Below are 25,062 nucleotides of genomic sequence, written 5' to 3' on the forward strand. Positions count from 1 at the left end.
TATATATATATATATATATATATATATATATATATATATATATATATATTAATATATATATATATATATATATATATACACACACACACACACCCGATCTACATACTGTCAAATAAACGATTCGCTTCTAGCACCACGTCCGATTCCCGAGAGGGTGCAGTGAGTGTGTACGTCTGAGGAACCCAGAATTAGGGCGAAACACGTGCCGTGTACTGTTTGCATTATTTGACAGTAAAACTAATTCAATATATTCTATATATATATATATATATCTATATATATATATATATATATATATATATATATATTCTATATATATATATATATATATCTATATATATATATATATATTCTATATATATATATATATATATATATATATATATATATATATATATATATATATATATATATATATATATATATATATATATATATATATATATATATATATATATATTCTATATATATATATATATATATATATTCTATATATATATATATATATATCTATATATATATATATATATATATATATATATATATATATATTATATATATATATATATATATATATACTATATATATATATATATATATATATATATATATATATATATATATATATATATCGCTCCTTCATTTTACCCTCACACTCCCTTGGTTTGAGAAGTAGTATGAAAAAATATGAGGTTAACGCAGAAAAACAGATCACCGATTGAAGCTTTACGAATAATGGATACTTTACTTGCCATCAATAAATGTTTTGGTAAGCCATACTCAGTGTAATCCTCCTTCCATTTTATAATTTTTCCGCGACTAGCCATGATTAAATGAACGGTAAAAAAGTAAGAGCGAAGCGAGGCTGACTTATTCAGACAGGCAGGCGACAGCTCAATAGCTTGAATTTGGATATAAGTAGGTTCTATTTAGTCACCAGAAATATCTTTGGTAGGAATGGAAGTTGAATTTAGTCTTTAAATTTCTATGGTGAAGAAAAATTTATGCAATGATGACTAAATTTAACTTACATTCCTACTAAACATATTTCTGTCGACTAAATAAAAATTACTTATATTTTAAAACGAGCAAAATACCCACGCTTCACAGCGGAGAAGTAGTGTGTTAAAGAAGCAATGAAAAGAAAAGGAAACATTTTGAAAATAACGTAACCTGATTGTCAATGTAATTGTTTTGTCACTGTTGTGAGTGATGAGTGTTGTTGTCATATATATATATATATATATATATATGTTTGTGTGTGTGTGTAAATATATATATATATATATATCTATACATATATACATACATATATACACACACATATACATACATACACACACACATATATAAACATATATATACATATACATACATATCTACATATATACACACACAGCTATTTCAGTATCAGTGCAATACACTGTTTGTTAAACGGTTGATTCCGCTCTTACGTGCAATAACAAATCAAATCATTCAGTTGTCTTTGCTCATATGTCATTTTAGAGCTGGACGCCTGGCATCTTTTTTTGGCCACAAGTTCGTTTCTGTTTGGTGTGAGGTTCTGTGTTGTGGAGATTCTCAGGATGGATTGCAGGTGCTCATCAGTGAGGGACTCCTGTGTGCTGTTTTGTTAGTCTTTATCACTGAGAAGAGCTTCTCACACAGATATGTGCTACCAAACATGCACAAGGTTCGAGCCGCATGTAGACGGACTTTTTGTTCTTCAAAGTCACCAAAGCGCCGTGCAAACTCAGTGCGCTCAGTTTATCAGCAAAGTGCGGATTTGGGAACACCGTAGTGACGACTTGGTTTAACATTACTTGGCAACAGGGAAAGAGGGGAAAGTTGCACTGGTGCATTTGTGTCTCTCATAAAAGCAGCTTCACTTGAAATCACTTTGTGATTGTGCACGGGTAAAAACGTCCGCTGAAGTGTCAGATTCTTATTTAATTATTCTGCTTTCTGTATCTTCTGCATTGCATTCAGGTTACCCTGATGTTTTGTCTCATAGTGCCGTCTTAGATTAAATTCTGTAATTACAGCCACATTAGCTCCACAAATGAGACACACGGGTTCAGTAAACATATACTCAGCCTCCCATCGCTTTTAAAGGCTCTATTTTCAGAATGAACTTTTCTCTCAGCATCGCGTGAGCTAGCCGCAATAAGTGTTCGCAAGGCAGCTGAAGCGCTGCATTATGGGATCTGTAGTTTATTGTGTTACCAGCGCTTCATATACCTGGGCCATTAATAACAATAATACAGTATATAAAATGATCTCGCGGCCCGGATATAATTACACGCCGTGCGGATGTGGCCCGTGGCCCTTGAGTTTGACAAATATGGACTAAATAGAACTTGAAAAGATATATTTTTGAAATGTGATCGCGCAATTCAGATAGAGTTGACGCAAGCACTACAGCCTGCATCCTCCCTCGCTCTTACTTTTTACCGTTCATCTAATGAATACACTGAGTATGGCTTTACCAAAACAATCATTGATGGCGAATAAAGTATCCATTATTCGAGTATGTAGATCGGAATATATATATACATATATATATACCCGTAGGAGAAGTAGTGTGTTAAAAAGCTAGAAAAGAAAAGGGAACATTTTAAAAATAACGTAACATGACTGTCAATATACAGTATTTGTTTTGTGAGTGTTACTGAGTGTTGCTGTCATCAAGGATTTGATTATCATTATTTCTTTCAATCAGGCTCGTATTTGTAGGATGTGTTGTGTTCAAGTTACATTCCGTGTTTGTCAATCGTTGTAAAGATGACAGGTTTCTTTCATCGATTCGTTTCTTACTGCATCAATAAACAGCTCGTCTTCTTCTTTATCTGAGACCTGACACACTGCATGCACGGTTTTTTTTACACTGTCTTCCTTTAGCGGACATTGACTTTTTCCACCGTGTACTTTGTTTCCGCAGTAGCTGGATTTATGAATATGCTTATCAGGCGCTTCATATTTTTGCTGCCTTTTCAATTGTGTAATTCGGTTTTGTTCAGCGCTCTTTGGAACTGTTGCTTTTATCTCTGCACTGCGTCAGTTCACGTGAGCGCTCGGTGTACATGCATCGAAGGTTCCCAGCTGTGCTGGTGCCATCTCGTGCTATGTCCATGGCTGTATTTAATGTTACCTTAGTCCTGGCACTTAAAACTTTCTCTCGCAGTTTCGCTGAGTTTGTGTCAAACACCACCCTGACCATCTCATCTTCCTCTCCATAAGCACAGTCCTTCACCCGTGAATATTTAGTGGGAGTTTGCTATTGGATTGCCGCTGACGGACGGCCTTATATGGGCAGGCACTAAATTACAAACGCCAGCGGCAGCCTGTCTATGAACTTAATTTAAAGTGTAGGTTTACATCGTGCTTTGTTTCCAGTAGCAGAACTCATGAATATGGTTGTATATGTCACTCGCCGCTTCTTATTGTTTCGCTGCCTTCTCAATTATATAATGCATGTTTTCTTGCGCTTTTGAGGTCTTCCTGGTTTTCTATGTACTGCGTGATTACGTGGGAGGCGTGATGATGTCACACGAAACTCCGCCCCCACGGCGTTCAAGCTCATCTCCATTACAGTAAATGGAGAAAAACAGCTTCCAGTTATGACCATTCGCGTAGAATTTCGATATAAAACCTGCCCAACTTTTGTAAGGAAGCTGTAAGGAATGAACCTGCCAAATTTCAGCCTTCCACCCACACGGGAAGTTGGAGAATTAGGGATGAGTCAGTGAGTGAGTGAGTGAGTGAGTGAGGGCTTTGCCTTTTATTAGTATAGATTTAAATAGAACTTGAACAGATACGATAGTTCATAATACCCACACAGCACTAAGTGCACCTAAGAGCAGGAGTCATCCGTTTTAACAAGCAGCGTATTGCACTGATACGAAATAGCCTGCCCATTTAATTATTTAGGAATGGATAGATAAATTAAAGATTTTGTACAAATAATGTTTAAAATTTTTCTTCCTCGATGGATTCTGGCACCCCCAGCAACAGCTGCTCACACCACAAAGGAGATTTTATTTATATATATATATATATATATATATATATATATATATAGATAGATAGATAGATAGATAGATAGATAGATAGATAGATAGATAGATAGATAGATAGATAGATAGATAGATAGATAGATAGATAGATAGATAGATAGATAGATAGATAGATAGATAGATAGATAGATAGATAGATAGATAGATAGATAGATAGATAGATAGATAGATAGATAGATAGATAGATAGATAGATAGATAGATAGATAGATAGATAGATAGATAGATAGATAGATAGATCTATATATATGGCTACAGTCAGTGTCACTACTGGTAGCATGAGGCGATACCTGGACCCTACAGAGGTTGCACAGGTAGTCCACCTTTCCTAGGATAGCACATCAATACGTGTCATTGCCAGAAGGTTTGCTGTGTCTCCCTGCACAGTCTCAAGGGCATGGAGGAGATTCTAGGAGACAAGCAGTTACTCTAGGAGAGCTGGAGAGGGCCATAGAAGGTCCATAACCCATCAGCAGGACCAGAATCTGCTCCTTTGGGCAAGGAGGAACAGAATGAGCACTGCCAGAGCCCTACAAAATGACCTCCAGCAGGCCACTGGTGTGAATGTCTCTGACCAAACAACCAGAAAGACTTCATGAGGGTGACCCAAGGGCCCCATGTCCTCTAATGGGCCCTGAGCTCACTGCCCAGCAGCATGCAGCTCGATTGGCATTCGCCATAGAATGACCTCCAGCAGGCCACTCCCAGATCTGGACCAGGGCATCACTGAGCTCCTGGACAGTCTGAGGTGCAGCCTGGTGGCATTGGATGGACCAAAACATAATGTCCCAGAGGTGTTCTATTGGATTTAGGTCAGGAAAGTGTGGTGGCCAGTCAATGGTATCAATTCCTTCATCCTCCAGGAACTGCCTGCATACTCTCACCACATGAGGCCAGGAATTGTTGTGCACCAGGAGCCACTGTACCAGCATAGGGTCTGACAATGGGTCCAAGGATTTCATCCTGATACCTAATGGCAGCCAAGGTGCCTTTGTCAAGCCTGTAGCGGTCTGTGTGACCCTCCATGGATATGCCTCCCCAGACAATCATTAACCCACCACCAAACTGCTCATGCTGAATGATGTTACAGGCAGCATAATGTTCTCCATGGCTTCCCCAGACCCTTTCACTTCTGTCACGTGCTCAGGGTGAACCTGCTCTCATCTGTAAAAAGCACAGGGCACCAGTGGTGCATCTGCCAATTCTGGTATACTATGGCGAATGCCAATCGAGTTACATGCTGCTGGGCAGTGAGCTCAGGGCCCATTAGAGGACATGGGGCCCTTGGGTCACCCTCATGAAGTCTTTCTGGTTGTTTGGTCAGAGACATTCACACCAGTGGCCTGCTGGAGGTCATTTTGTAGGGCTCTGGCAGTGCTCATCCTGTTCCCCCTTGCCCAAAGGAGCAGATACTGGTCCTGCTGATGGGTTATGGACCTTCTATGGCCCTCTCCAGCTCTCCTACAGTAACTGCTTTTCTCCTAGAATCTCCTCCATGCCCTTGAGACTGTGCAGGGAGACACAGCAAACCTTCTGGCAATGACACGTATTGATGTGCCATCCTGGAGAAGTTGGACTACCTGTGCAACCTCTGTAGGGTCCAGGTATCGCCTCATGCTACCAGTAGTGACACTGACTGTAGCCAAATGCAAAACTAGTGAAGAAACAGTCAGAAAAGATGAGGAGGGAAAAATGTCAGTGGCCTCCACCTGTTAAACCATTCCTGTTTTGGGGGTCATCTCATTGTTGCCCCTCTAGTGCATCTGTTGTTAATTTCATTAACACCACAGCAGCTGAAACTGATTAACAACCCCCTCTGCTACTTAACTGACCAGATTAATATCCCATAAGTTTCATTGACTTTATGCTATACTCTGATTAAAAAGTGTTCCTTTAATTCTTTTGAGCAGTATATAAAGAAAAGCAGCCAAAACCGAGGGGTATCAAATGGGGTCCTTAAAACATTCCTTTACAACTGAGGTTAAAACACAATGAAGTAAGCAGTCTTTAAAAACCGAGTTTTCGGTTACGACGCACGACCGCGTGCACCATGGCAAACTGTTTTACACGCTACATTCAGTATTTCGCATCCGCGACAAACATGCGTCTTCTTAGATGCTCCTGCACTTTGTTTACACCCCCCTCCCACCTTGCTACTACCGTGGTCGGGTGTCTTGGTGGATTATATATAGAAAGGCAGCCAAAACCGCACAGAGCAATGAAAAGTCTAGAGTTCCATCTTTTCATTCACTTTCTGTTGTATCCTCAAACCCTCCCCTTTTAGACAACTGTGTCTTTCCAGAAGTGTTCAACCATCAATAAATAATTATGCGGCGTTTGTTATGCCACGGGTTCACTATTGTGTTGTATTTTGCTCTCTCCAGAGTTCCATCTTTTCATTCGCTTACTGTTTTATTCTCACACAAACCCGTTTTAGACAACCGCGTCTTTCCAGAAGTGTTTAGCATTCAATAAATAATTATGCATGACATTGAGCGTGTGTCTACCCCGCGTGGGTAGGCCGTTGAACCCCATTCGGGCTGCAAACCGTGGAATTCCCACTAAGTGCGACTCATACGCTCCCAAATCAGCAGACTAGCATGACGGACAGAGCTGAATGGACGTCCTTCTCTCCTCCCGTTCCAGACTCCTTACCGTGCACCCCCCATCCCTCCGTCCTGCAGGAGAAGGTGCAAGGATGGTCCGCCAGTTTTTAGTCACGGACGATTGTGTGTTGGTTCGTTCCGTGCATTGTTACAATGTTGCTTTTCTTTCTGATTTATTACATTACTGATTTTTCAAATGTTAATTTTCTCCCTGTGCTTAAAAATCATTAAAAAACCGTCCTAAAACATAAAAACACGTATGCATGGAACTTGACATGGTTAAGAAGAAAGGTTGAAATGTGATACTGCATATACCTGTATTCACATGTAAAGCTCATAGAAAAAAAAACTCCTAATAACTTAAACACGATAAACGCACCTTGCTCCCTCCTCCAGCCCTCCACTGCCCTGTGTGTCTATTTAATGTTTCGGTGCAAAAGACGTATCAGTGTCCATCTCTATTTAATATGAGTCAAGACATGGTGTGTCTATTGGTGTTTCTGAATGTACTAAATGTTGTAATGATCTTTTATTTTCATTAACAGCACCTTAAAACTTATATCATTAAGTAAAAAATTATGTAGAGCAAAACTGCACATGAAGCATAAGTAGAAGCAGCATGCGGAGGACCTCAATTTAATAAGTTTGCAGAGCGGGACACAGGTGTTGAGTCACAAGCGCTAGGGCAGGTGTCCAGTGATCTAAGAATAACATACAGAGTTAAGCTAAACATTTTTTTTTTCCCCCTTTATAAATTTAGCAGACATAAAACTCAAGTAACGATAATATTTATTTTCCATTACAGATTTGGTATAGGAATTGTGTGTCGGCAGCCTTCAAAATACATGAATAGGTTGAGGTAGCTAATTATGCTTATCTGAAGCTGAAAATGCTCTTCAATAAATGATAATTTTAAAAGGAAAAGTCAGAAAAATGTCACTTATTTTCCATTTTGTTAAATGAGAAAGGAAACCAGCTTATGTTTGTTATGATGAATGCTTATTGGTTTTAATATAAAGCAACAGCAAATCAGGGTGTGGTATAGCGGGTCCACGGCTTCTGAAAAAAGTCAGGTTTTTTAAATCCGTATAGCCGTGTCGTTCTCCGTGGGCGCGATTGCACAACCGCGAGGAGTTAATGGGGTGACTGGAGCGGGTCGCACCTGCACGTGAGGGTGCGGTCACTCTTGTTTGCCTCATTGGCTTCCTGCGGTGTGTAATTAAGACGCTGTGACCACGGGGGCAGAGAGGGGGGATAAATCAGGAATCGTGGAAAAAAAAAAAGATAGAAATGAAAGAAATGGAAGGAGGGAGAACGATGTGAGAAGGAGGTTAAATTACAGCAATGGCAGTTTAGGCTGGATGATCTGGCCACCTTAAGAGAGAGACAGAACGAGCGGGGGCCCCGCGAAGGAGCGTTAGATGGAGGCGCTCTAGGGGGCTAGTTCGCCCCACTGACAATTAGCGAGTGGGGTGAGCAGGAGAGGTGTCATCCCGTTGGATCTGAGGAGCGACTACGGGTGCGCGAAAGATCACGGGAGGAGAGCCAGCCTCGTCGGTCTGGCAGTGACGTCCTGATGGAGTCCGAGACGGACGGAGGTTGACAGAAGGAGCTCGTGACTGTTGGGTCTCCGCGGCTGCAAGTAATGGTGAGCCGGGGAGAGAGTGATGGAGGTGGGCCAGAGAACAAGAAGGGTGTGAGAGTCTGCGTTTTTAACTTCTACATTTTTTACCTCATTTTAAAGGATTTATTTATTGTTGATGGTTTTAACACCACTGGACACTTGATTTTTATGGATTTATTTATTGAACTTTGACGCTGCACTTTTGCACTTTTTGTTTTCGATTGTTTTGAATAAAAGCACTTTATGGAATATCCCCTGGCCTTGAGAGATTTGTCCCTATGTGTCAGCTCATCTCGGTGACATTATCGACGGTGTTGGGTTCAAGGGCTCCTGAATAGCAATAGGGGGATGGAGTCGAACCCGCATCGTCACACAGGGACCTCAGATTAAAAAGTAAAATATATTTTTAGGGTGCTGGAGAAGTGTTTAAAATCTGTTATTAGTTCAACAGTTAACCGAAGGAATGTCTGTATTAGTTTACCCATGTTACTCATATTAGCTGCTACTACAACAACTAAGTTTTACTGCTTAATTTGTTTTGTAACTGAAAAAATGCTGTTTCACAGTTTTCAGTAATGTCTTTTTAATTATACTGATTTTTTTTCATTCAGAGTTATATTGGTATTGTTCTATATATACTGTTTATTTTTAGGATGATTTTCCTGAATAATATCTAATTGGTACTTTTTTGTACATAGTTTAAAATCTAATTTGTATACATGTTTGTTATAAAACAATTACTTGAATATTGCACTCGAGTTTTTTGGGTTTTTTTGAGCCCAACGGCTGAGCTGTCAATACACATTTGATAAAAGGATGATGAAAACAACCCCATATTTAATAGGTTTGTCTTTGTGTGAAAATGATTCTTGACACTGGGGGGGAAAAAAACCTACATGGAAGTAATAATATTCATTAAAATACAAGTGCAAGCTACATGACAACACAAACACATCCCATTCTTTTATGAAACACAAAGTATTTACCAAGTACTTTGTAGAGTGACACTACATTAATTTTCTAAATACTACCGAGTACAAAAGACAACCTTATGCACATTTTTCTTTTAAGACATACGTTTCAATATTATTGTACATTTTAAAGTCAAAGAAACACAAAGAAAAACAACACAAGGAAAAGTAGAACAGCTTTTAAAGTGGTCAGCTTCCCTAGAAAGGACACTAAAAATGATCAAAGCAACTACCAAAATATGCCACTTCCAAAACATTTACGCACACATTTACATAATCCCAGACTGAGCAGGTTCTTTAAATAGATGATGCGCAACCCTCAAAGAAATAGTTTTCTTTCAAGAACCATACCATCAAATTACAGTGAAATCTGCAGTAAAACAGAGCACATGAAGTGAAAGGTGACAGATGATTGGCTGAAGAGGTACATTGTGAATGAGATGGAGGGGATGAAACCCCGAGAGGGGCTGAAAATTATATGGTTGGCTGTGGTGGAAGACAGTGTTTACATTTTTGCATGTGTGTTAGCATACACCTGCACAAAAGTCAAGAGAGTGACATACACAAAGGTATTCTTCTGAAATAAGCCTTTGTGGAGAAAAACAGAAACACGACTGGTTTTCTTTTAAATTCGCTTTATTATCTCATTAGCAGGCAGAGCCATTATTCTTGTCCAGATTTATTCACTAAGCAATTTAACCAAAACCACTATTGACATTTTCATACCTCATAGATTTTGCTATGCCATGTACTCACACATTTTCAATAAACTATAAGGAACAAAGAATTTTAAAAAGCAGACAGAAAAGTTACATGTTTCTCAAAAAACAAAGCCAAAGTTACAGTACCCAAATTTTTAAACTTTATATAACTTTTCATACAACAAAGGAACAATGGTTTAAGTATGTCAAGCCTCAGAATGATGTTAATTGTACATTTTTTCCAAACTGTTAATTCTCAAAGAAAAATATGCTAGTATTCCTGAAATAAGGCAACACTCAAAGCGAAGGTGACTACAGGCCATTTACCATACTTGCAATAGATAATAAAGAAAACATCAATCTAGAAAGTAGCTATTCAAATTCTGTGCACTAAAATCTTCATCATTGAGAAAGTAATGTATTAGGATTGAAGAAAAAAATAAATAAATAATAAACCTCATAGATTTCACATGAACTTCTGCTGATCACCTCCCAAAAAACACTGGTATATAACTTGTCTTAAAATAATCTCCATCCATAATTTTAAAAACAGAACTTGAAAAAAAATATATAAATACATTGTACTCTATATTATACTGTTCCTGCATGGTTATACTGTAAAGCCTTTTTGATTGTTTTTCCTGTGATACATGCTAAAATATTTCACTATAATTATGTAATAATAAATACACTGTAAAGGCACTCAGGATGAGCCTTTACTAAAAACAAATTAAACCACACAAACCAATTAAAGGAAATAATTTTAGAAAAACATTTTTGATCAGATTACTGGAAAATGTGTAAAAAGCTGAATACATTTCATTAATGATACTCTCAATCACATAAGTGACATTTACTCAACAACAGTATACATGTTAATAATAAAAAAACAAAATGGTATAGTCAGAACTACATAACCTTACAATACAGTACATCCTCATTACACATAACATATGTAAATATATATTTTATGTTACATAATTACAATTCTGAGAAAATAAATAAATAATAATGATGATAATAAGTTTGTAATGTGGTTGAATTTTATTGCTCAGTCTCTGGAGCAGCGGGCAAAAGAAGATTTATAAATAAAACCAACACAGCCCTAAACCTTCAGAGTATAGAAAAGTGTTGTTCTCCAACTGTGACAGCAATGGCCTAAGCTAAAGCAGCTCCAGTAAATACTCGTCACCAGAATCAATTTCTCTCTGCACGGTTGATCTGGTACTGCCTTGCTAATGGCGGAAAAGAAAAGATACAGACATTTGAAGCACTTACGGCGCTATTCAGAAGCACAGGTGGCTAGCTTTCAAAAATAAAAAGTCTACTGAAGAGAGACTTTCCCCCAATGCAGGCTAAGTGCAGAGCTCATCAGTTTTTAATATAGAACATTTAGCAAATGAGAACTTAAAAATTGAATAATCATTGACCTAGCTAAGCTTCAATTTTTCTAGGAAAATCATCACAAAAATAAAACCCACTATAACCATTATCCACAAATTCAACTGCCTTCCGACTCAGATATGTTAACCTGTACAGCAAAGATAAAAAGCACTCTAAAATGAGGAGAGAGGCCAGAAAAAGTGTGTTAAGTTTTCAACGAGACATATAAAACTCGGTTCAAGTTTGGAGCCACTGTGTGTTTTTTTTTTTTTTTTTGCTCCAACCAACTTCTTAATTTCAACACAATTTTTACAGTTAATTTAAAAACATCATTTAATTCTTTAATTTCAAAAGTTTTGTTCCTTAGTAATTCACTTTCTGTAGACAAGTGTTTTATTCAAATAGATATGAATGAAGACAGATGGGTGTAAATGGGACCTTCTTAAACAGAGAGTTAATGGATCCCTTTGTTTATCATTGTTAGTTAGCTGCTGGTTAAAGAATAAAATTAAAAGTTCTATTTTAAATTTAATATCATGTTTATACTAACCAGGTCTTGATGCTCAAATCACATTTGGTGAAGAAATTTGACCCGATATCTGCACTGTTCACACTACACAGTCTAGACATAGAGCATTTCAATAAATATTCAGTTTATGTGAACTGTTTGCTCTGCATATGTGTTGTATGTGTTTAACTCAGAGATGCAAATAATGTGTAAACTTGACTGCTCTTTTTTTGTGTTCTTAGCTGATTCTCTTCACTTTCCACAAATTAGAAGCAGAGATTAATACTGAGCTAGCACTGAAGAACTATGGAACTATAAGATTTGAGCTTTTTCTGCTGTGATTTCCTTCACCACCATTCAGAGGAATATTGATACACAACAGGAGTCAAGAGTAGAGAGACTGTATTATTAATTGATTAAATGAATTCCAATGGCTGGAAAACTTTCAAATGAAACAAATACTTTAATGTCTATGCAATTTTCTTTCCCCACATTTGTTTCCTTTCAAAGTCTCACATGTTAAACAAAAATGATATAATCGAGCAACAGCACTGAAGGAAAATCTGAGTTTTCTGTTTAAACCGAGATCAGAATTGGAATCAAAATGAAATTTACTACCACATACAAAAACTGCCTGCATCCAATCTCAAAAAAGGAGAAGTTTTTTTAGGGGTGCTTACACACACTCCAATCTGCGTCAGAGATACTAAACAAATTGGAATTGGATCATAAAAGAGTGGAAGTAAATGTGTCTTTAGTCAATAAATAAAACTTAAGGCAAGAGATTATGTTTCATTAACAACAGTGATTGGCTAGAAGAATGAAACCATGTAACTGCTACTAACCCCCAGAAGTGGAATGCAAGACTTTTGCCTTTGGTATAAATATATTCAAAAACAACTGTTATGACAAACACATATTAAACTTATACAAGACGTAACATGTAACTGGGACCCTTTAGCATGAATAACATGGTCACAAGGCACCAAATTATAATCCCACTACCACGCACATACAACAAAACTGCTTTTAATAATGGATGAACAGAATCATACATCCAAGACTTTGACTTAAATACAGAAACATTAGCATCTCAAGCCAAATTAATCCAATGCAAATAAAGCTTGATCTGCTTCAGATTTTGTACATTGCAGTCTATGATATTAGACGCAAAAGTGAATACACTATCCAAGAAAATCATCAAAATTAAGCATCAATATGATGAAACTTCTCAAATAAAACCATTTAAAAATTTAAGGCTGCTGTGAAATGTTAACTTTATATGAAGGGCCTCTAATCGTATTCCTGCAGGGTCACAGTGACAGTGTATTTTTGTTCCAACCAAGTTTTGAATAGCCAAATGTTGTTGTTAATGAAATATTTTTAGACATTATCATTCAAAATCAGATTAGTACTTCTTGGTTTTTCACAGTTAATTCAAACTTCGTTCCAAATGCTTTAATAAAATTTACGGTTACTAGGAAACACACAGTGAAAATGACACAACATTAACAGAAGTAATGCTGGTATTCTTGCTCTTGGCATGTCACTTTGGAGAGGCAGCTCATTTAGTAAGCAAAAAAGCATTTAACATTTTGAATGCAAAGTTTAAAAAAATGTAAGAAGCAAGTAACGAAAGGAATCTTAGCAAGCATATAAAATCAGTCCAAGAAAGTGCGTTTCATCAGAGTATCTAGAATACAATTTTAAAAACCCATTACTCAACCATTCATACACACAATTCTGACAAAAAACAAAAAGTTCAACTGTTCAACAGGATCCAAGAAATCTCAGGGCTATTCCCCAAGAAAAACACAAATATCACAAACACCTGAAGCAAAGAAAGCTCTGTATATGATAAAATAAGCATCATCATTTACCTCGTTTGTGTTCCACCGGTGTCTTTCCTTTGGTAGCGAAGAGCATTTTGGTAGACATTCAAGCAGCTTCTTGGGTAGGAAAATTTTTACATGACTGCCATTGCTGTTACCATGATCATCTAAAAAAGAAACAAAAAAAAGTGCTAAGTTTTAAGCTATTAGATACAGAACACAGGCATCAACCTTTAATACCCTGAAGTGTATAGTACTAAGGTGTTGTACCGTATTAGCCATTATGAATGTAGAGAAGCGCCAAGCAAAATGACACCTTTTGTTAGCCACTAAAAGGTGTCAGTTTGCTTGATTTTTCTCTACCCTAAAGTGTAAAGTGAGAAAATAGACCATAAGTAATCCCACTATTCCAGGTTTTCCCTTCATTCACATTTAATAGCAATGGGATGCTGAAATCAAAAGTAATAAAGTGAGCTTCAAATTTTCTAACCCCACAAATTGTAAACACAAACAAATGAATATAAATTACAATAAATAATATATAAATAATACATAGGGTATCGCATTTGTAGCAGGTCATGAACAGTGCAAAAATGTTTAGAATACAACTTATGAAAGAATACTACAGTGCTCTACCCCCACTGTGTGTTGCAAAGTCAAAATATTGGTCAAATGGGCAGAGGTTATCTTACTGCTAGTAATAGAGTGAAGAGATAATTAGAATAATTTTCAACAAAAGGAAATACCGCTCAGCAGGTACTTATGAATATGACTGGACATGAAATTGCTGAATTATGAGTGCCTAAGAGGCAAAACAAACCAAACAAACAAATAAATAGTGGAAATGTTAGGCTTTATTTCAGGGTTGGCCTTTCAGAATCTATAAAGAGGTTTAAAGCATCTACTTCAAAATCAATTTCAAGTCTACTATTAGGTATACAATGTACAGTGAAATGCTTACTATTTCCCTTGTAAAAGTAGTCTTGAAAGAATATCTTTTTATGGCAGTCATGTTCCACATACTAAGTTCATTGTTAAGAAAGTTTATATCTTAAGCAACTAAAGAGCACAGGCATAAAATGAAGTAGGAAAGCTAATGGTTTAAAGTCCAATATTCTGGTCACTATATCACATTGCTACAGAGCAGGCTCAAAAATAGCCAGCCTACTTAGTTTGTTTTGTTTTATTGTCCTAATCTATTTTTCAATGTTACTGAATTTTACTATACAAATCGTTAAAAATAAAAATGGAGAAACAATCCCAACAATGCTTATTTCGGCACAGGGTATCCCATCTAATCTTGCCATTTTTATGTTGTCTTTATGAATTGTTATTATTTGTGTAAGAGTTACTTTACTGATATTGAAAAGAAGTAAACACAAACACGCCATCTATCCCATAGAAGTGCGCCCCGCATCGCCCTCTCCCAACCCTCCTCTCTGGACTCCAGGGCTGAGCCGTCTGCCGCCAGGCACGTTCTGACAGAGAAGTTTTATTTATTCGTCTACGTGACTGTCGCGGAAACTGCCACATTATAACTTTTTTTTTTTTTAATTGGCAGTTCTTGATAGTAGAAGAGAAGAGGAAAACAGCTTTGTGTCTTTCTACTTTTTAACTGCACCGAGCTGTAAACAATGTGAAGACGACACCGCCTTCAGTGGCGAGGGGTCGTGAGAACAAAGTGGACGCTCAGAGGCATGGAATGTCGGGCTGCTCTGCTGGGTCGAGAGCTTCACAGTTTCGGTGGCGTCCTCTCTTCGCACTGTTTGTGACATTTCCAGTGCCGCGTCGGCTCCTGGGGGAGTGGAAATCATTGAGAATGAGTGTGATCGCCGCCTTTGAAGCAAAACTCTCTTTGTAAATTGCGCTTCACGACTACTTACTGTCCCTTAAGGCAAGTTCAGGTCACTAAGACCCTGCAACATTCAAGGTTGCTTTGTGATGAATTCTTTTAAGAAGATGTAGGGTTTACATCTAAGAAGATGTACCAACCTCTTCATGTAAATTTTATTCTTAGAAATTGTTTGGACCTTCTGCCCGTTAAGCGCGGAAGGGCAGTGTCCACATTTCTCAGAATAATTTTTCTCTTAAATCACAGGCACGTAGTGCAAGGTTGTCAGGCAAAAATTTGCAGGATCGCATAGAAAATGTAAGTTCTATACCCACAGCGGTCGTGCAGCACCTTTCACAAGGGATCTGCTACCGAGAGATGATCCAAATACATTTAAGCTGCTGTTAGTGCTACTTACCTGTTATGTTATAGCGCCTTTAAAATGTACTTTACCCGAAAGCACTCCAGTACTGCTCAATGTATCTTTACTTCTTACATGTTAATATTTTACTGTTTAATAATTTATATACTACATTTTACTTGCACTCAGTGAGCGAAGCCACTGGGTAATCAGCTAGTTTCCAATAAAATAAAAATTCTAAAAAATATATCATTTTTCTTTTATTATTTTGGAAAATTAACTCTAAAATACAAAACCCATATAATATTGATCATTAAAATTTGTACGCTAGAATATTACAGGTCTCAATCATGAACTTAATACAGAATTGTGCTTTCAAATCTTAGATCTTTAAAAATCATACACTAAAACTATATTATTCTTGCAGGAGACACATTTAAAGAACCAGTGATGAGTAAACCCCATGGAGTTTGCTTCACTGTGAGTTCACTGAAATCACAGAAATATTCCTGAACTTCGCAGAACTCTGCAAAATGCATTAAAGTCAATGGGGAAGGAAGAACTGAAGTGGTTTTGAATGGATTATAATGATGCAATGGTTTTTTAGGTGTCCCTTAGGGCTAGGAAAGTGTCTGCCAACTGTGTTGCACTGATTACTGTGGCCAAAAATGTGATATATGCGCTGTGAAGCAGCAGTGCTAACCACAATACTACCATACCTCACACAACAAAAGATGCAAGTGGAATGAGTAGAATGAACACCCCAAACAAAATGCAATAAATGGACACAAACTATAAGTAAATAAAGTATAACTCATTGAATTCATAGAGTTACAATTTTTGGGCACACATTGGCCATGCAAGAAAGTGGCAGTGAAACAAAAATAGGAAAAGAAAAATGAACAGGTCACAATTTTAATTATGTGCAACAGCTATAACATGATTCTATATAAGGATCAAAAACTCTCACTTAGCCAAAAGGCAGTAAAAAAAAGTTATTAAAATTCAGAAAATAGATAAACAGATTGAGACAATGCTAAAACTACATTTATTTAAATTGTTCAAGAGACTTCTAATAGTTCTGTCATATACAACTGCAGAGAGGCTGAAACTATCCCACAGTATTTCTCCAAAATTAATCTGGAAAGGATGTTGTTTAGTGTTTATTGCATGCCACGATGGGAAAAAAACAAAACACACAAAGTAAAAAAACAATAAAAAGTAATTTGACTCAAGCACACAATCAAGCAATCACATTCTTGTAACATTTGTCACAACTCTTATTTAATAATCTATGTATTATAGTCATTTTCAAGTCAGGCTTATTTCACAGTGCAAGTTCAGAAATAGAAATACAATATATTTTTGTACATGTTTGCGAATGTGATTATACAATCATTTTTGATTATAACAAGTTCACTCTAAAATAAAAATTTATAAGATGTTTCAGACATTTAAAAATTGACCATGTAGCTTAGCTCATGATGCTGCTTTGAAACAGAAGCACAAGGCAAACTAGTCTGATGACATTTCTAAAGCATTAGCGGCAGCTCAGCCTCACAGGAATATACATTTAATAGGGCTGCTAAAAACAGACTACTTCATTGCTAAAAATAAATTGGCAAACACTGAATTTGTGGCGCTGTTAGGTTTTTGAAAACACTGGAGTGTCTGTCAGTACAACAACTAAAATAAGATGAGAGCTGGGAATACACATACAATATATTTTTGCATAGTTTGTGAATGACCAAGATGTAGTCTGCAAATATTACCAGTCATGATGCAAACATTATGAATGAAATCAAACAAGTCCTGTTATAAGGCTAATTCTGGATAATTTCATAAATGTATGCAGTTACAAATGTCTCATCCCCTATGTGAGATGCTTTGAGAGCCGTCAATGTTCACAGAAATTCTTAAGTCATGGATAGTACAGACTATTTTTAATTAAATGAATCTTCACTAAGTATTATTAATCACTTTTTCCTAAATGAAAAATCTGTCTCAGACCTGCTTCAAGGTTACAAAATAAATTTAAAGATTTGTTTTAGATGAAGGTATTTTGAGCCAGTAAACACTTAAATTAGTCAAATGGCATTGGTATTATGTATGAATTTTAATCACGATAGCACTAACTGGTTTAATAATTTTTTAAATAATGAAAACACAATCTCAATTTGAAAATCTAGTATGTGCAGACATTAAGAGATAATAAGCATTCTGTAATCACAAATAAAACTAACACAAATTGATTGATAAAATCTCTTTCCATGTGTTATGTTTTGCTACTACAGAAACCCATCCCCACAGCAAAAATAAAATTGAGACCTTGATATTTAATACATTTTAATCAATAAAAAAAACAGGTTTTTACGCACATTGTAGATGAACAATAAGCTATTACACCTTTTCTTGTTCCTGTTGTTGAAAATCTAAAAGACATTCTTTTCTTTCTGAAGAAGAAAACAACTTTTATAAGTACTCCATATGGGCTTGCAAAAACTTCTGTACTGGTTCTGGCTGTCAAAACATGGATTACGTAAAGAATGTGTGACTTTAAAAATTTATTACTATCCACACCTCTGCCTATGAAATTCAAAGGAGGAATAACAGCCATATATATACCTTTAAAGACATCATTTACATATATGCTGAAGGTGCACCCATTGTGGTTTTTATGGCCAATTGTGTTCCAAAAATTTGTTTGACAGACAATTAGGTGATTCTGCATGCCGACTTCAAAGCAATATGCAGTTCACAAGAATCACATAAGAAGTTTAGAGCACAATATCTACACTAAAAATTCAACAATTCAAGCACTGATTTAAACATTGAAAACTGTACACAGGCCTAATAAGTAAAAAAAAAAAAAAATTTTAAATTGCATTTTTGTATCCATATTTATATCTATTTTTACCCCACAAATCCAATTTATGACTACAGGAAGCAACAGCCAATCCCAAAACCACTTGGTACAACCCAGGGGCCATTCCAAACCACCACCTTCTATTTGTCTCTGAATGGTTTGTTCGTTTCAATGAATGTCACTCAATTCAAAACAAACAATATTGTATTATTCAAGTTTTCTTTGTCTAATACAACGTTGAAGAGTTATAGTTCCACGTTTTCTACCAACCTTCCTAAGAACCTTGCCATTTCCTTTACAGACAACAAAATGAAAGGGCAAGAGCTGGCACATTTCATTCAAATGACTGTGGTGTGCTCACTTCTAATACAGGAGAAGTGTTGACTCTCACTGTGTTCAAATCATGTAGTATTGTCTATATGGCCTTTCTCTCCTAAAAGACATGTTATTCTAAATTGGACGTGTTGGTGCTTCAGTTTAGGTAGTTCGCACCCAATATATTTTTATGGGAACTGGGTGATTGCAAGGTCAACAATTTATATATTTTAAATTCCATTTTTATTATCTTGATAGATGATGATATTAGAGGATATCACAATGTACTGATGCAAATTGAGACAAAACAAACACCATTACGTGTAGATGGAGGGAGTCAGAGTAAACACAGATAGAAAAGAAGACACACAAAACCAGACACACAAACTGTTATATGAATCAATTATACGATCAAAGCTAACATTACTGATGCAATGTTTTACTCAATAAACTAGCAGCTGCTACCATATACAGTATATGAACATACATGAAATTTAAAAAAGTACAATTAACAAAAACTATTTTTCTAGTCCAAAAATACTTTGTAGTTTTAGCTTTACATTATTTTATTAGATTTTTTTTTAGTTTTTCCATATGAAAACTGTGGACAAGTCTAACAAGTTTTTTTTATATACTTGTCAAATTGCATACTGCACTGTACATCTTGCACATCAGTTAATGTAATACATGAAACATACAATATATGACAGAGCATAAGTTTCTCATGATAATATGATAGTGCAGAGCTTCCAGCTCCATCATTATACACAAGAATAAAGTACTGTATTCATAAAAAATCTGTTGAAGATAAACTGAACACTTTCTTGAAACGTGGCATGTTTTGACATCATTTAGTAAAATTTACTGTCAGCTTTCATAGAACATCTTCTTAAGATGAAAATAACACAAATTCAATTTTCTAACAAGATTTTTCTAAAAGAAATATGCACAGTAAATAAGACATGAAAATAGTAAAATATTAATTTTTTCTTGACACCCAAGAATTCTCCCAAAAGACATTTAAAAGATTAACCATTAAAAGAAAAACACCCATTCACTTTCTAAACTTGATCCTTTAATCTCAAATATTTATTCAATAAGTTTTCTTGTCTATTATATTGCAGTATCAGGCAGAAGTTTTAAACTTCCGGCAGGGGTTGCCTTGGAAAAAGGTTTGGAAAGCACTGCTTTAGGTTAAAGTAATTAGTTTAGAGATTTGCATTTTACTGTGAGAATAACAGTGTCAGATGTTTTTGAGCAAGTGCATTACTTCAAGTGCAATGTTGTTTAAATGAATGTAAACATTTCTAAACTATGGTTAATGTTTATGGAGGACTGCCCTTTTTGGCACTTTATTTACTTTTAAATGTGTGACACCCTTAGAGGCTACTAAGCCCCTTTCTATATTTTGGAATGCCTGTAACCCTACACTCCCAAGACATATCCTTAGATCTTCTAATGGTGGTCTGCTCATAACTCCAGGAGACTAGCGTAAAAGAAGTGGTGAGGTAGCCTTTTGATGTTATCCACCTAAAATCTGGAATACTTTACCTACAGAAATTTTCCAGGCTATTACTGTGGCACCTCAAAAAAAATGCTGAAAAAAAGAAGAAAAAAAAAAAAAACCTAATGTGCCCTTTTGTAGCTATATTTTAGTTGTACTATTATAGGCATAGAATTAATCATATTCTTCAGGAGTTTGCAATCCTTACTAATCTCTACTGTTCTCTGCTGTCTTTTCCAGTTCTTCTGTGTTAGCATTTTGCATCACCACTACCTGATCAAGGCAACATGTAGCCACCTAACATTCTTGCATAACTATATTTGTTTTTCTTTTCTTTGTTCATACTTTGATCATAAACTGAAATTTATATCTCTTCATAGTATCAGCATTTTGGATTTTATGAGAGAAAGAGATATTCTACAATCCACATGGAGTGGTTCTCACTTTTTATTTGTTCAGCTGAACTGCATCCCTAACTTCAGAAATACCAAATCAATACTGTTAACTTTGTGGAGGAGAACTTGACCCAATTTTCCACTGCATAGGTATTGGTATTCATGCTCCTGTAGTTTTTCCATTATCCCAGCTTCCACATAGAGGGATAAAATAAAGTCATTAAAATATTATTGTAAAAAAAACTTGTGGCCATTATACAAGTCATCCTCCCAATCTGTTAGCCAGCATGGCTCTGGGACTAATATGCTACCTAAACCTAAAAAGTGCAACCATGCTCCCATAATGGCTGATATTTACTCCTATCTCAAGCAGGAAATTCTTATACATTACCATGGAGGCAGCAGCAGAAAAGGTTAGAGATCACAAATACTGTGTGATGCACTGTACTTTGTGTTGTGATTACTATAGATAACTTAATGACAGGTATCAGAATCTGTTTTCTCCAAGTTTAAGATTACAGATTTTTGTTTTAATCCATCTTAATACTTATATAACAAAATGCATTGCATTTAACGTTTATCAGATAGCTTGTAGCGGGGCTACATAGTAATACAGTAGTATATTCTATGTGTTTACTGTCCGTTATGCGTACGTCAGTGAATGTTGTCCCCGTAAATGCAGAGGGGACGGATGATGGCGATAGACCGCAGCCCCAGGTCGGAAAGCACCTGTTTACACAACAGTTACATCCGGGACATTTAAAAAAGAAGAGCGAGAGGCGACAAGAGAGGCGGAGAGAGAGAGGAAAAGAAAAGACGACAATAATTTATCCAGCCACCTACAAACTCAAGACTGCTATTCATTGCTTTACTGCACTGCCTGCTTTCTCATCTACCAATCAGTCATCACGACAGCCAGAGCCAAGAAACCCCGGTATTGAAGTCATTCCAACCGTTGCCAAGATGTTTACGGTGAGGTCGTTTTGTTGTCGGGAGGAAGCACCATAACACGGCAACCAGTTTCTATACCGCCGGACTTTATTTTGGGACACATTGTTTCATCACTTTTTCAACTGCCATGTATTTTATATCTATTTAGTATGTGTGTTGTGTGCATTTGTTAATTGTTTGGGGGCATTTATTATTAAATGTTATATATAAAAGTTTTATTTATATATATATATATATATATATGTTTATAAGTTGACATATCCGTTTCTCTGGTTATTTCATCGTGTTGGGAAAATAAGACATCTTGTAAGGAGTATGACTTGATATTAGAGCAAGAAACCTCAGGTATTCCAAGTTATAGGTAAGGGGTTGGCTGTTATAGCCGAGTACTTTCGTTCCTCTCTTTCTCTCTGAGATCTGATGTAGCCTGTTTGCACAATTGTTGAAATAAGCAAGGGTAAAACACCATTATTAGAAAGAGCAAACAGTTTCCAGTAGAAAATGTATCAACATTTAAGTCAAGTATTTGTGTGAATATAAAAACAAGATCTGTTGGCATTTTCACGATCAAATCCAAGCAACGTTTTAGGAAAGAGACCCCTGGTGTTGATTTTTCCGCTTGTATCACCATTTTGGAGCATTTCAGATTATGGAATTTCACATTAGGTATACTTAAACTATGTATCAAAAGATACTTTTGTTTCATTCTCAAAACCAAAACTCTTCCAGTCTGGAAAATGTAGAAATAATAAACAATGAGTAACAAAGGATATAAAGTTAACAGCAGGAGCTTAAATACCAGACTGTGAAGTAAGCCACTGGTTACGAAGAAAAAGTGTGGATAATGGGTAAATACCTAAGCTTGCAATTTTTGTTGGATAAAGTACATCATTCCAAAGTTGTCAAAGTAACAGGTCAGGACTAAGGCTAAACAATACAAAAAAAAGTACAGAAATACCCAGTTTTTAAAATAACACAGAACCAGCACCTTAGTACTTTCAGTATTGGAAGTAAATAATAGGTTTATAATAGGTCCACCTTGGTTATATGGCCCTAGCGTGAATGTGAGTGTGTGAGTGAGTCCCTGTTCCCTATCCAGCATCTTTTCCTGCATTGTGACCAAAGCTGTAAGAATAGGCTCAGCTCCCTGCTCCTCTTAATTGGAGTGGTTTCAGGAATAACTGACTAATATTAGTTTGCCAGTAAACATATTTGCTTTTCTAAATTTCCAAATGGCCATAACAGAATGCAAAACTGAATTTTAGAAAAATAATAATTTTTCTCCTGAAATGTTCTTCTTTTCACAGTTAGATAGTTGACAGCCTACTGCAGCCAATTTTCATAATGTGGCAATTATCCTGTGATCTGTTTGTGTCAAGATTCATTTTGAAAGGTAATCAGCCCACTATAAACATTTTAAAGAATTAATAATTGTGTGTTTCTTCAAATTTCTCAACACAACCATGAACTGACAGCTGCCTTTTTGTCAAATAAAAAAGAATGAACCCGATTATGAATCAAATTAAACAATCCAAGTTCCTGAATTTCTGTATTATTGGACTGGCAAAATATACGTCAGTCTGTTTTTAACAATCAATTTAGAAAAGTATAATCAAGATTCTACTAAAGAGCAGTGTAATCAAAGAACATTGCAGGCCCATGTTCTTAACATCTACTGTACACTTACACAACTCAACCGAACAGCCAATTGTTGAATTATGCACTGTAGCTGCGAGTTCCAATCAAGAGCAATGGCAACATAAAGGACACATACTATGCATTCAACCACAACAAAACGTAAACACTTAAAAAACAAAAAAAATCATATAACAATAAGTAACATACAACAAGTAACATATGTGGCATAATTATAAAATAGTTAAAAAATATGATGAATATTCTTCCAACAGGTAAGAAAGAGAGCTTACTAAGTAATTACACGAAGAAAATTTGTGCATAAAAAAAGTTGTGGGAATTACTAACTTTGTGCGGGATACATGTAATCCAAAGCCGAATTTCAAGCCCTGTAGTAAAAACCAGTAAATTGGGTTTACAGACATTCATAAAAGAACTGAATAACCCTTGATACGTTTCTTTATTAAAATTTCAAAACACACAATTTTGTGAAAAAAAAAACAATAGTGTGTGAATACACCATTTACTAATCCTGTTTTTTTTTAAAGTACACTTCTTTATCTTTAAAACGTTTTGTCTTTACAGAAAATGTAGTTTTTCACAAATATAGAACAGTGTGTGGTGAGACTGGACACCCAGTTACAGTTATTAAACAAACCAAATAGGATTTTATTCCACCAGTCTTGACTCCATTCACACAACTATATTATACTAGCCAACCCGCGGAGTACCATACACTGCATAATCAGGCCAGTTTTTTAATGATTTTAAGCACAGGGAGAAAAGTAACATTTGAAAAATCGGTAATGTAATAAATCAGCAAGAAAAGCAACATTGCAAAAATGCACGAAACAAACCAACACACAATCGTCCGTGACTGAAAACTGGCGGACCGTCCTCGCGCCTCCTCCTGCCAGACGGAGGGATGGGGGTGCACGGCGCGGAGGTTGGAACGGGAGGAGAGGAGAAGGACATCCATTCAGCTCCGTCCGTCATGCCCGCTCATGTGCCCACCTCCAACTTATCACTTGAGTCGTCGTCTTTAAGCAGTCCAGATGTACGTGTGACTGACGTAGACTTTTCATTGCTCTGTGCGGATCTGGCTGCTTTTCTATATATAATCCACTAAGACAGCCGGCCACGGTAGTAGCGAGGTGGGAGGGGGGTGTGTACAAAGGGTTGGGACGTAAGCAGTAGGAGTGTATGAGTCGCACTTAGTGGGAATTCAAGGTTTGCAGCCCGAATGGGGTTCAATGGCTTACCCACGCCCGGGTAGACACATGCTCAATGTCATGCATAATTATTTATTGAATGCTAAACACTTCTGGAAAGACGCGGGTGTCTAAAACGGGTTGGTGTGAGAATACAACAGAAAGTGAATGAAAAGATGGAACTCTGGAGAGAGCAGAATACAACACAGTAGTGAACCTGCAGCATAACATACGCCGCGTGGCTCAGACGTGCATGTGGACTCTTACCACAGACGAAAGGGACTAACTGGGTG

At 36.4% G+C, this 25,062-nt stretch overlaps 1 long non-coding RNA gene across 1 annotated transcript in view; it reads right to left on the minus strand.

Annotated features, from left to right (window-relative positions):
- Positions 1 to 13,808: 13,808 nt before the first annotated feature.
- LOC120531122 overlaps positions 13,809 to 25,062 on the minus strand; it is a 124,106-nt gene continuing 112,852 nt past the window's right edge. The window contains exon 3 of the long non-coding RNA XR_005634063.1: positions 13,809 to 13,867. This is a non-coding gene — a long non-coding RNA (uncharacterized LOC120531122). The remainder of the gene's footprint in view (positions 13,868 to 25,062) is intronic.

Source organism: Polypterus senegalus, chromosome 6, assembly GCF_016835505.1.
Source record: "Polypterus senegalus isolate Bchr_013 chromosome 6, ASM1683550v1, whole genome shotgun sequence".
Lineage (NCBI taxonomy): Eukaryota > Metazoa > Chordata > Cladistia > Polypteriformes > Polypteridae > Polypterus > Polypterus senegalus.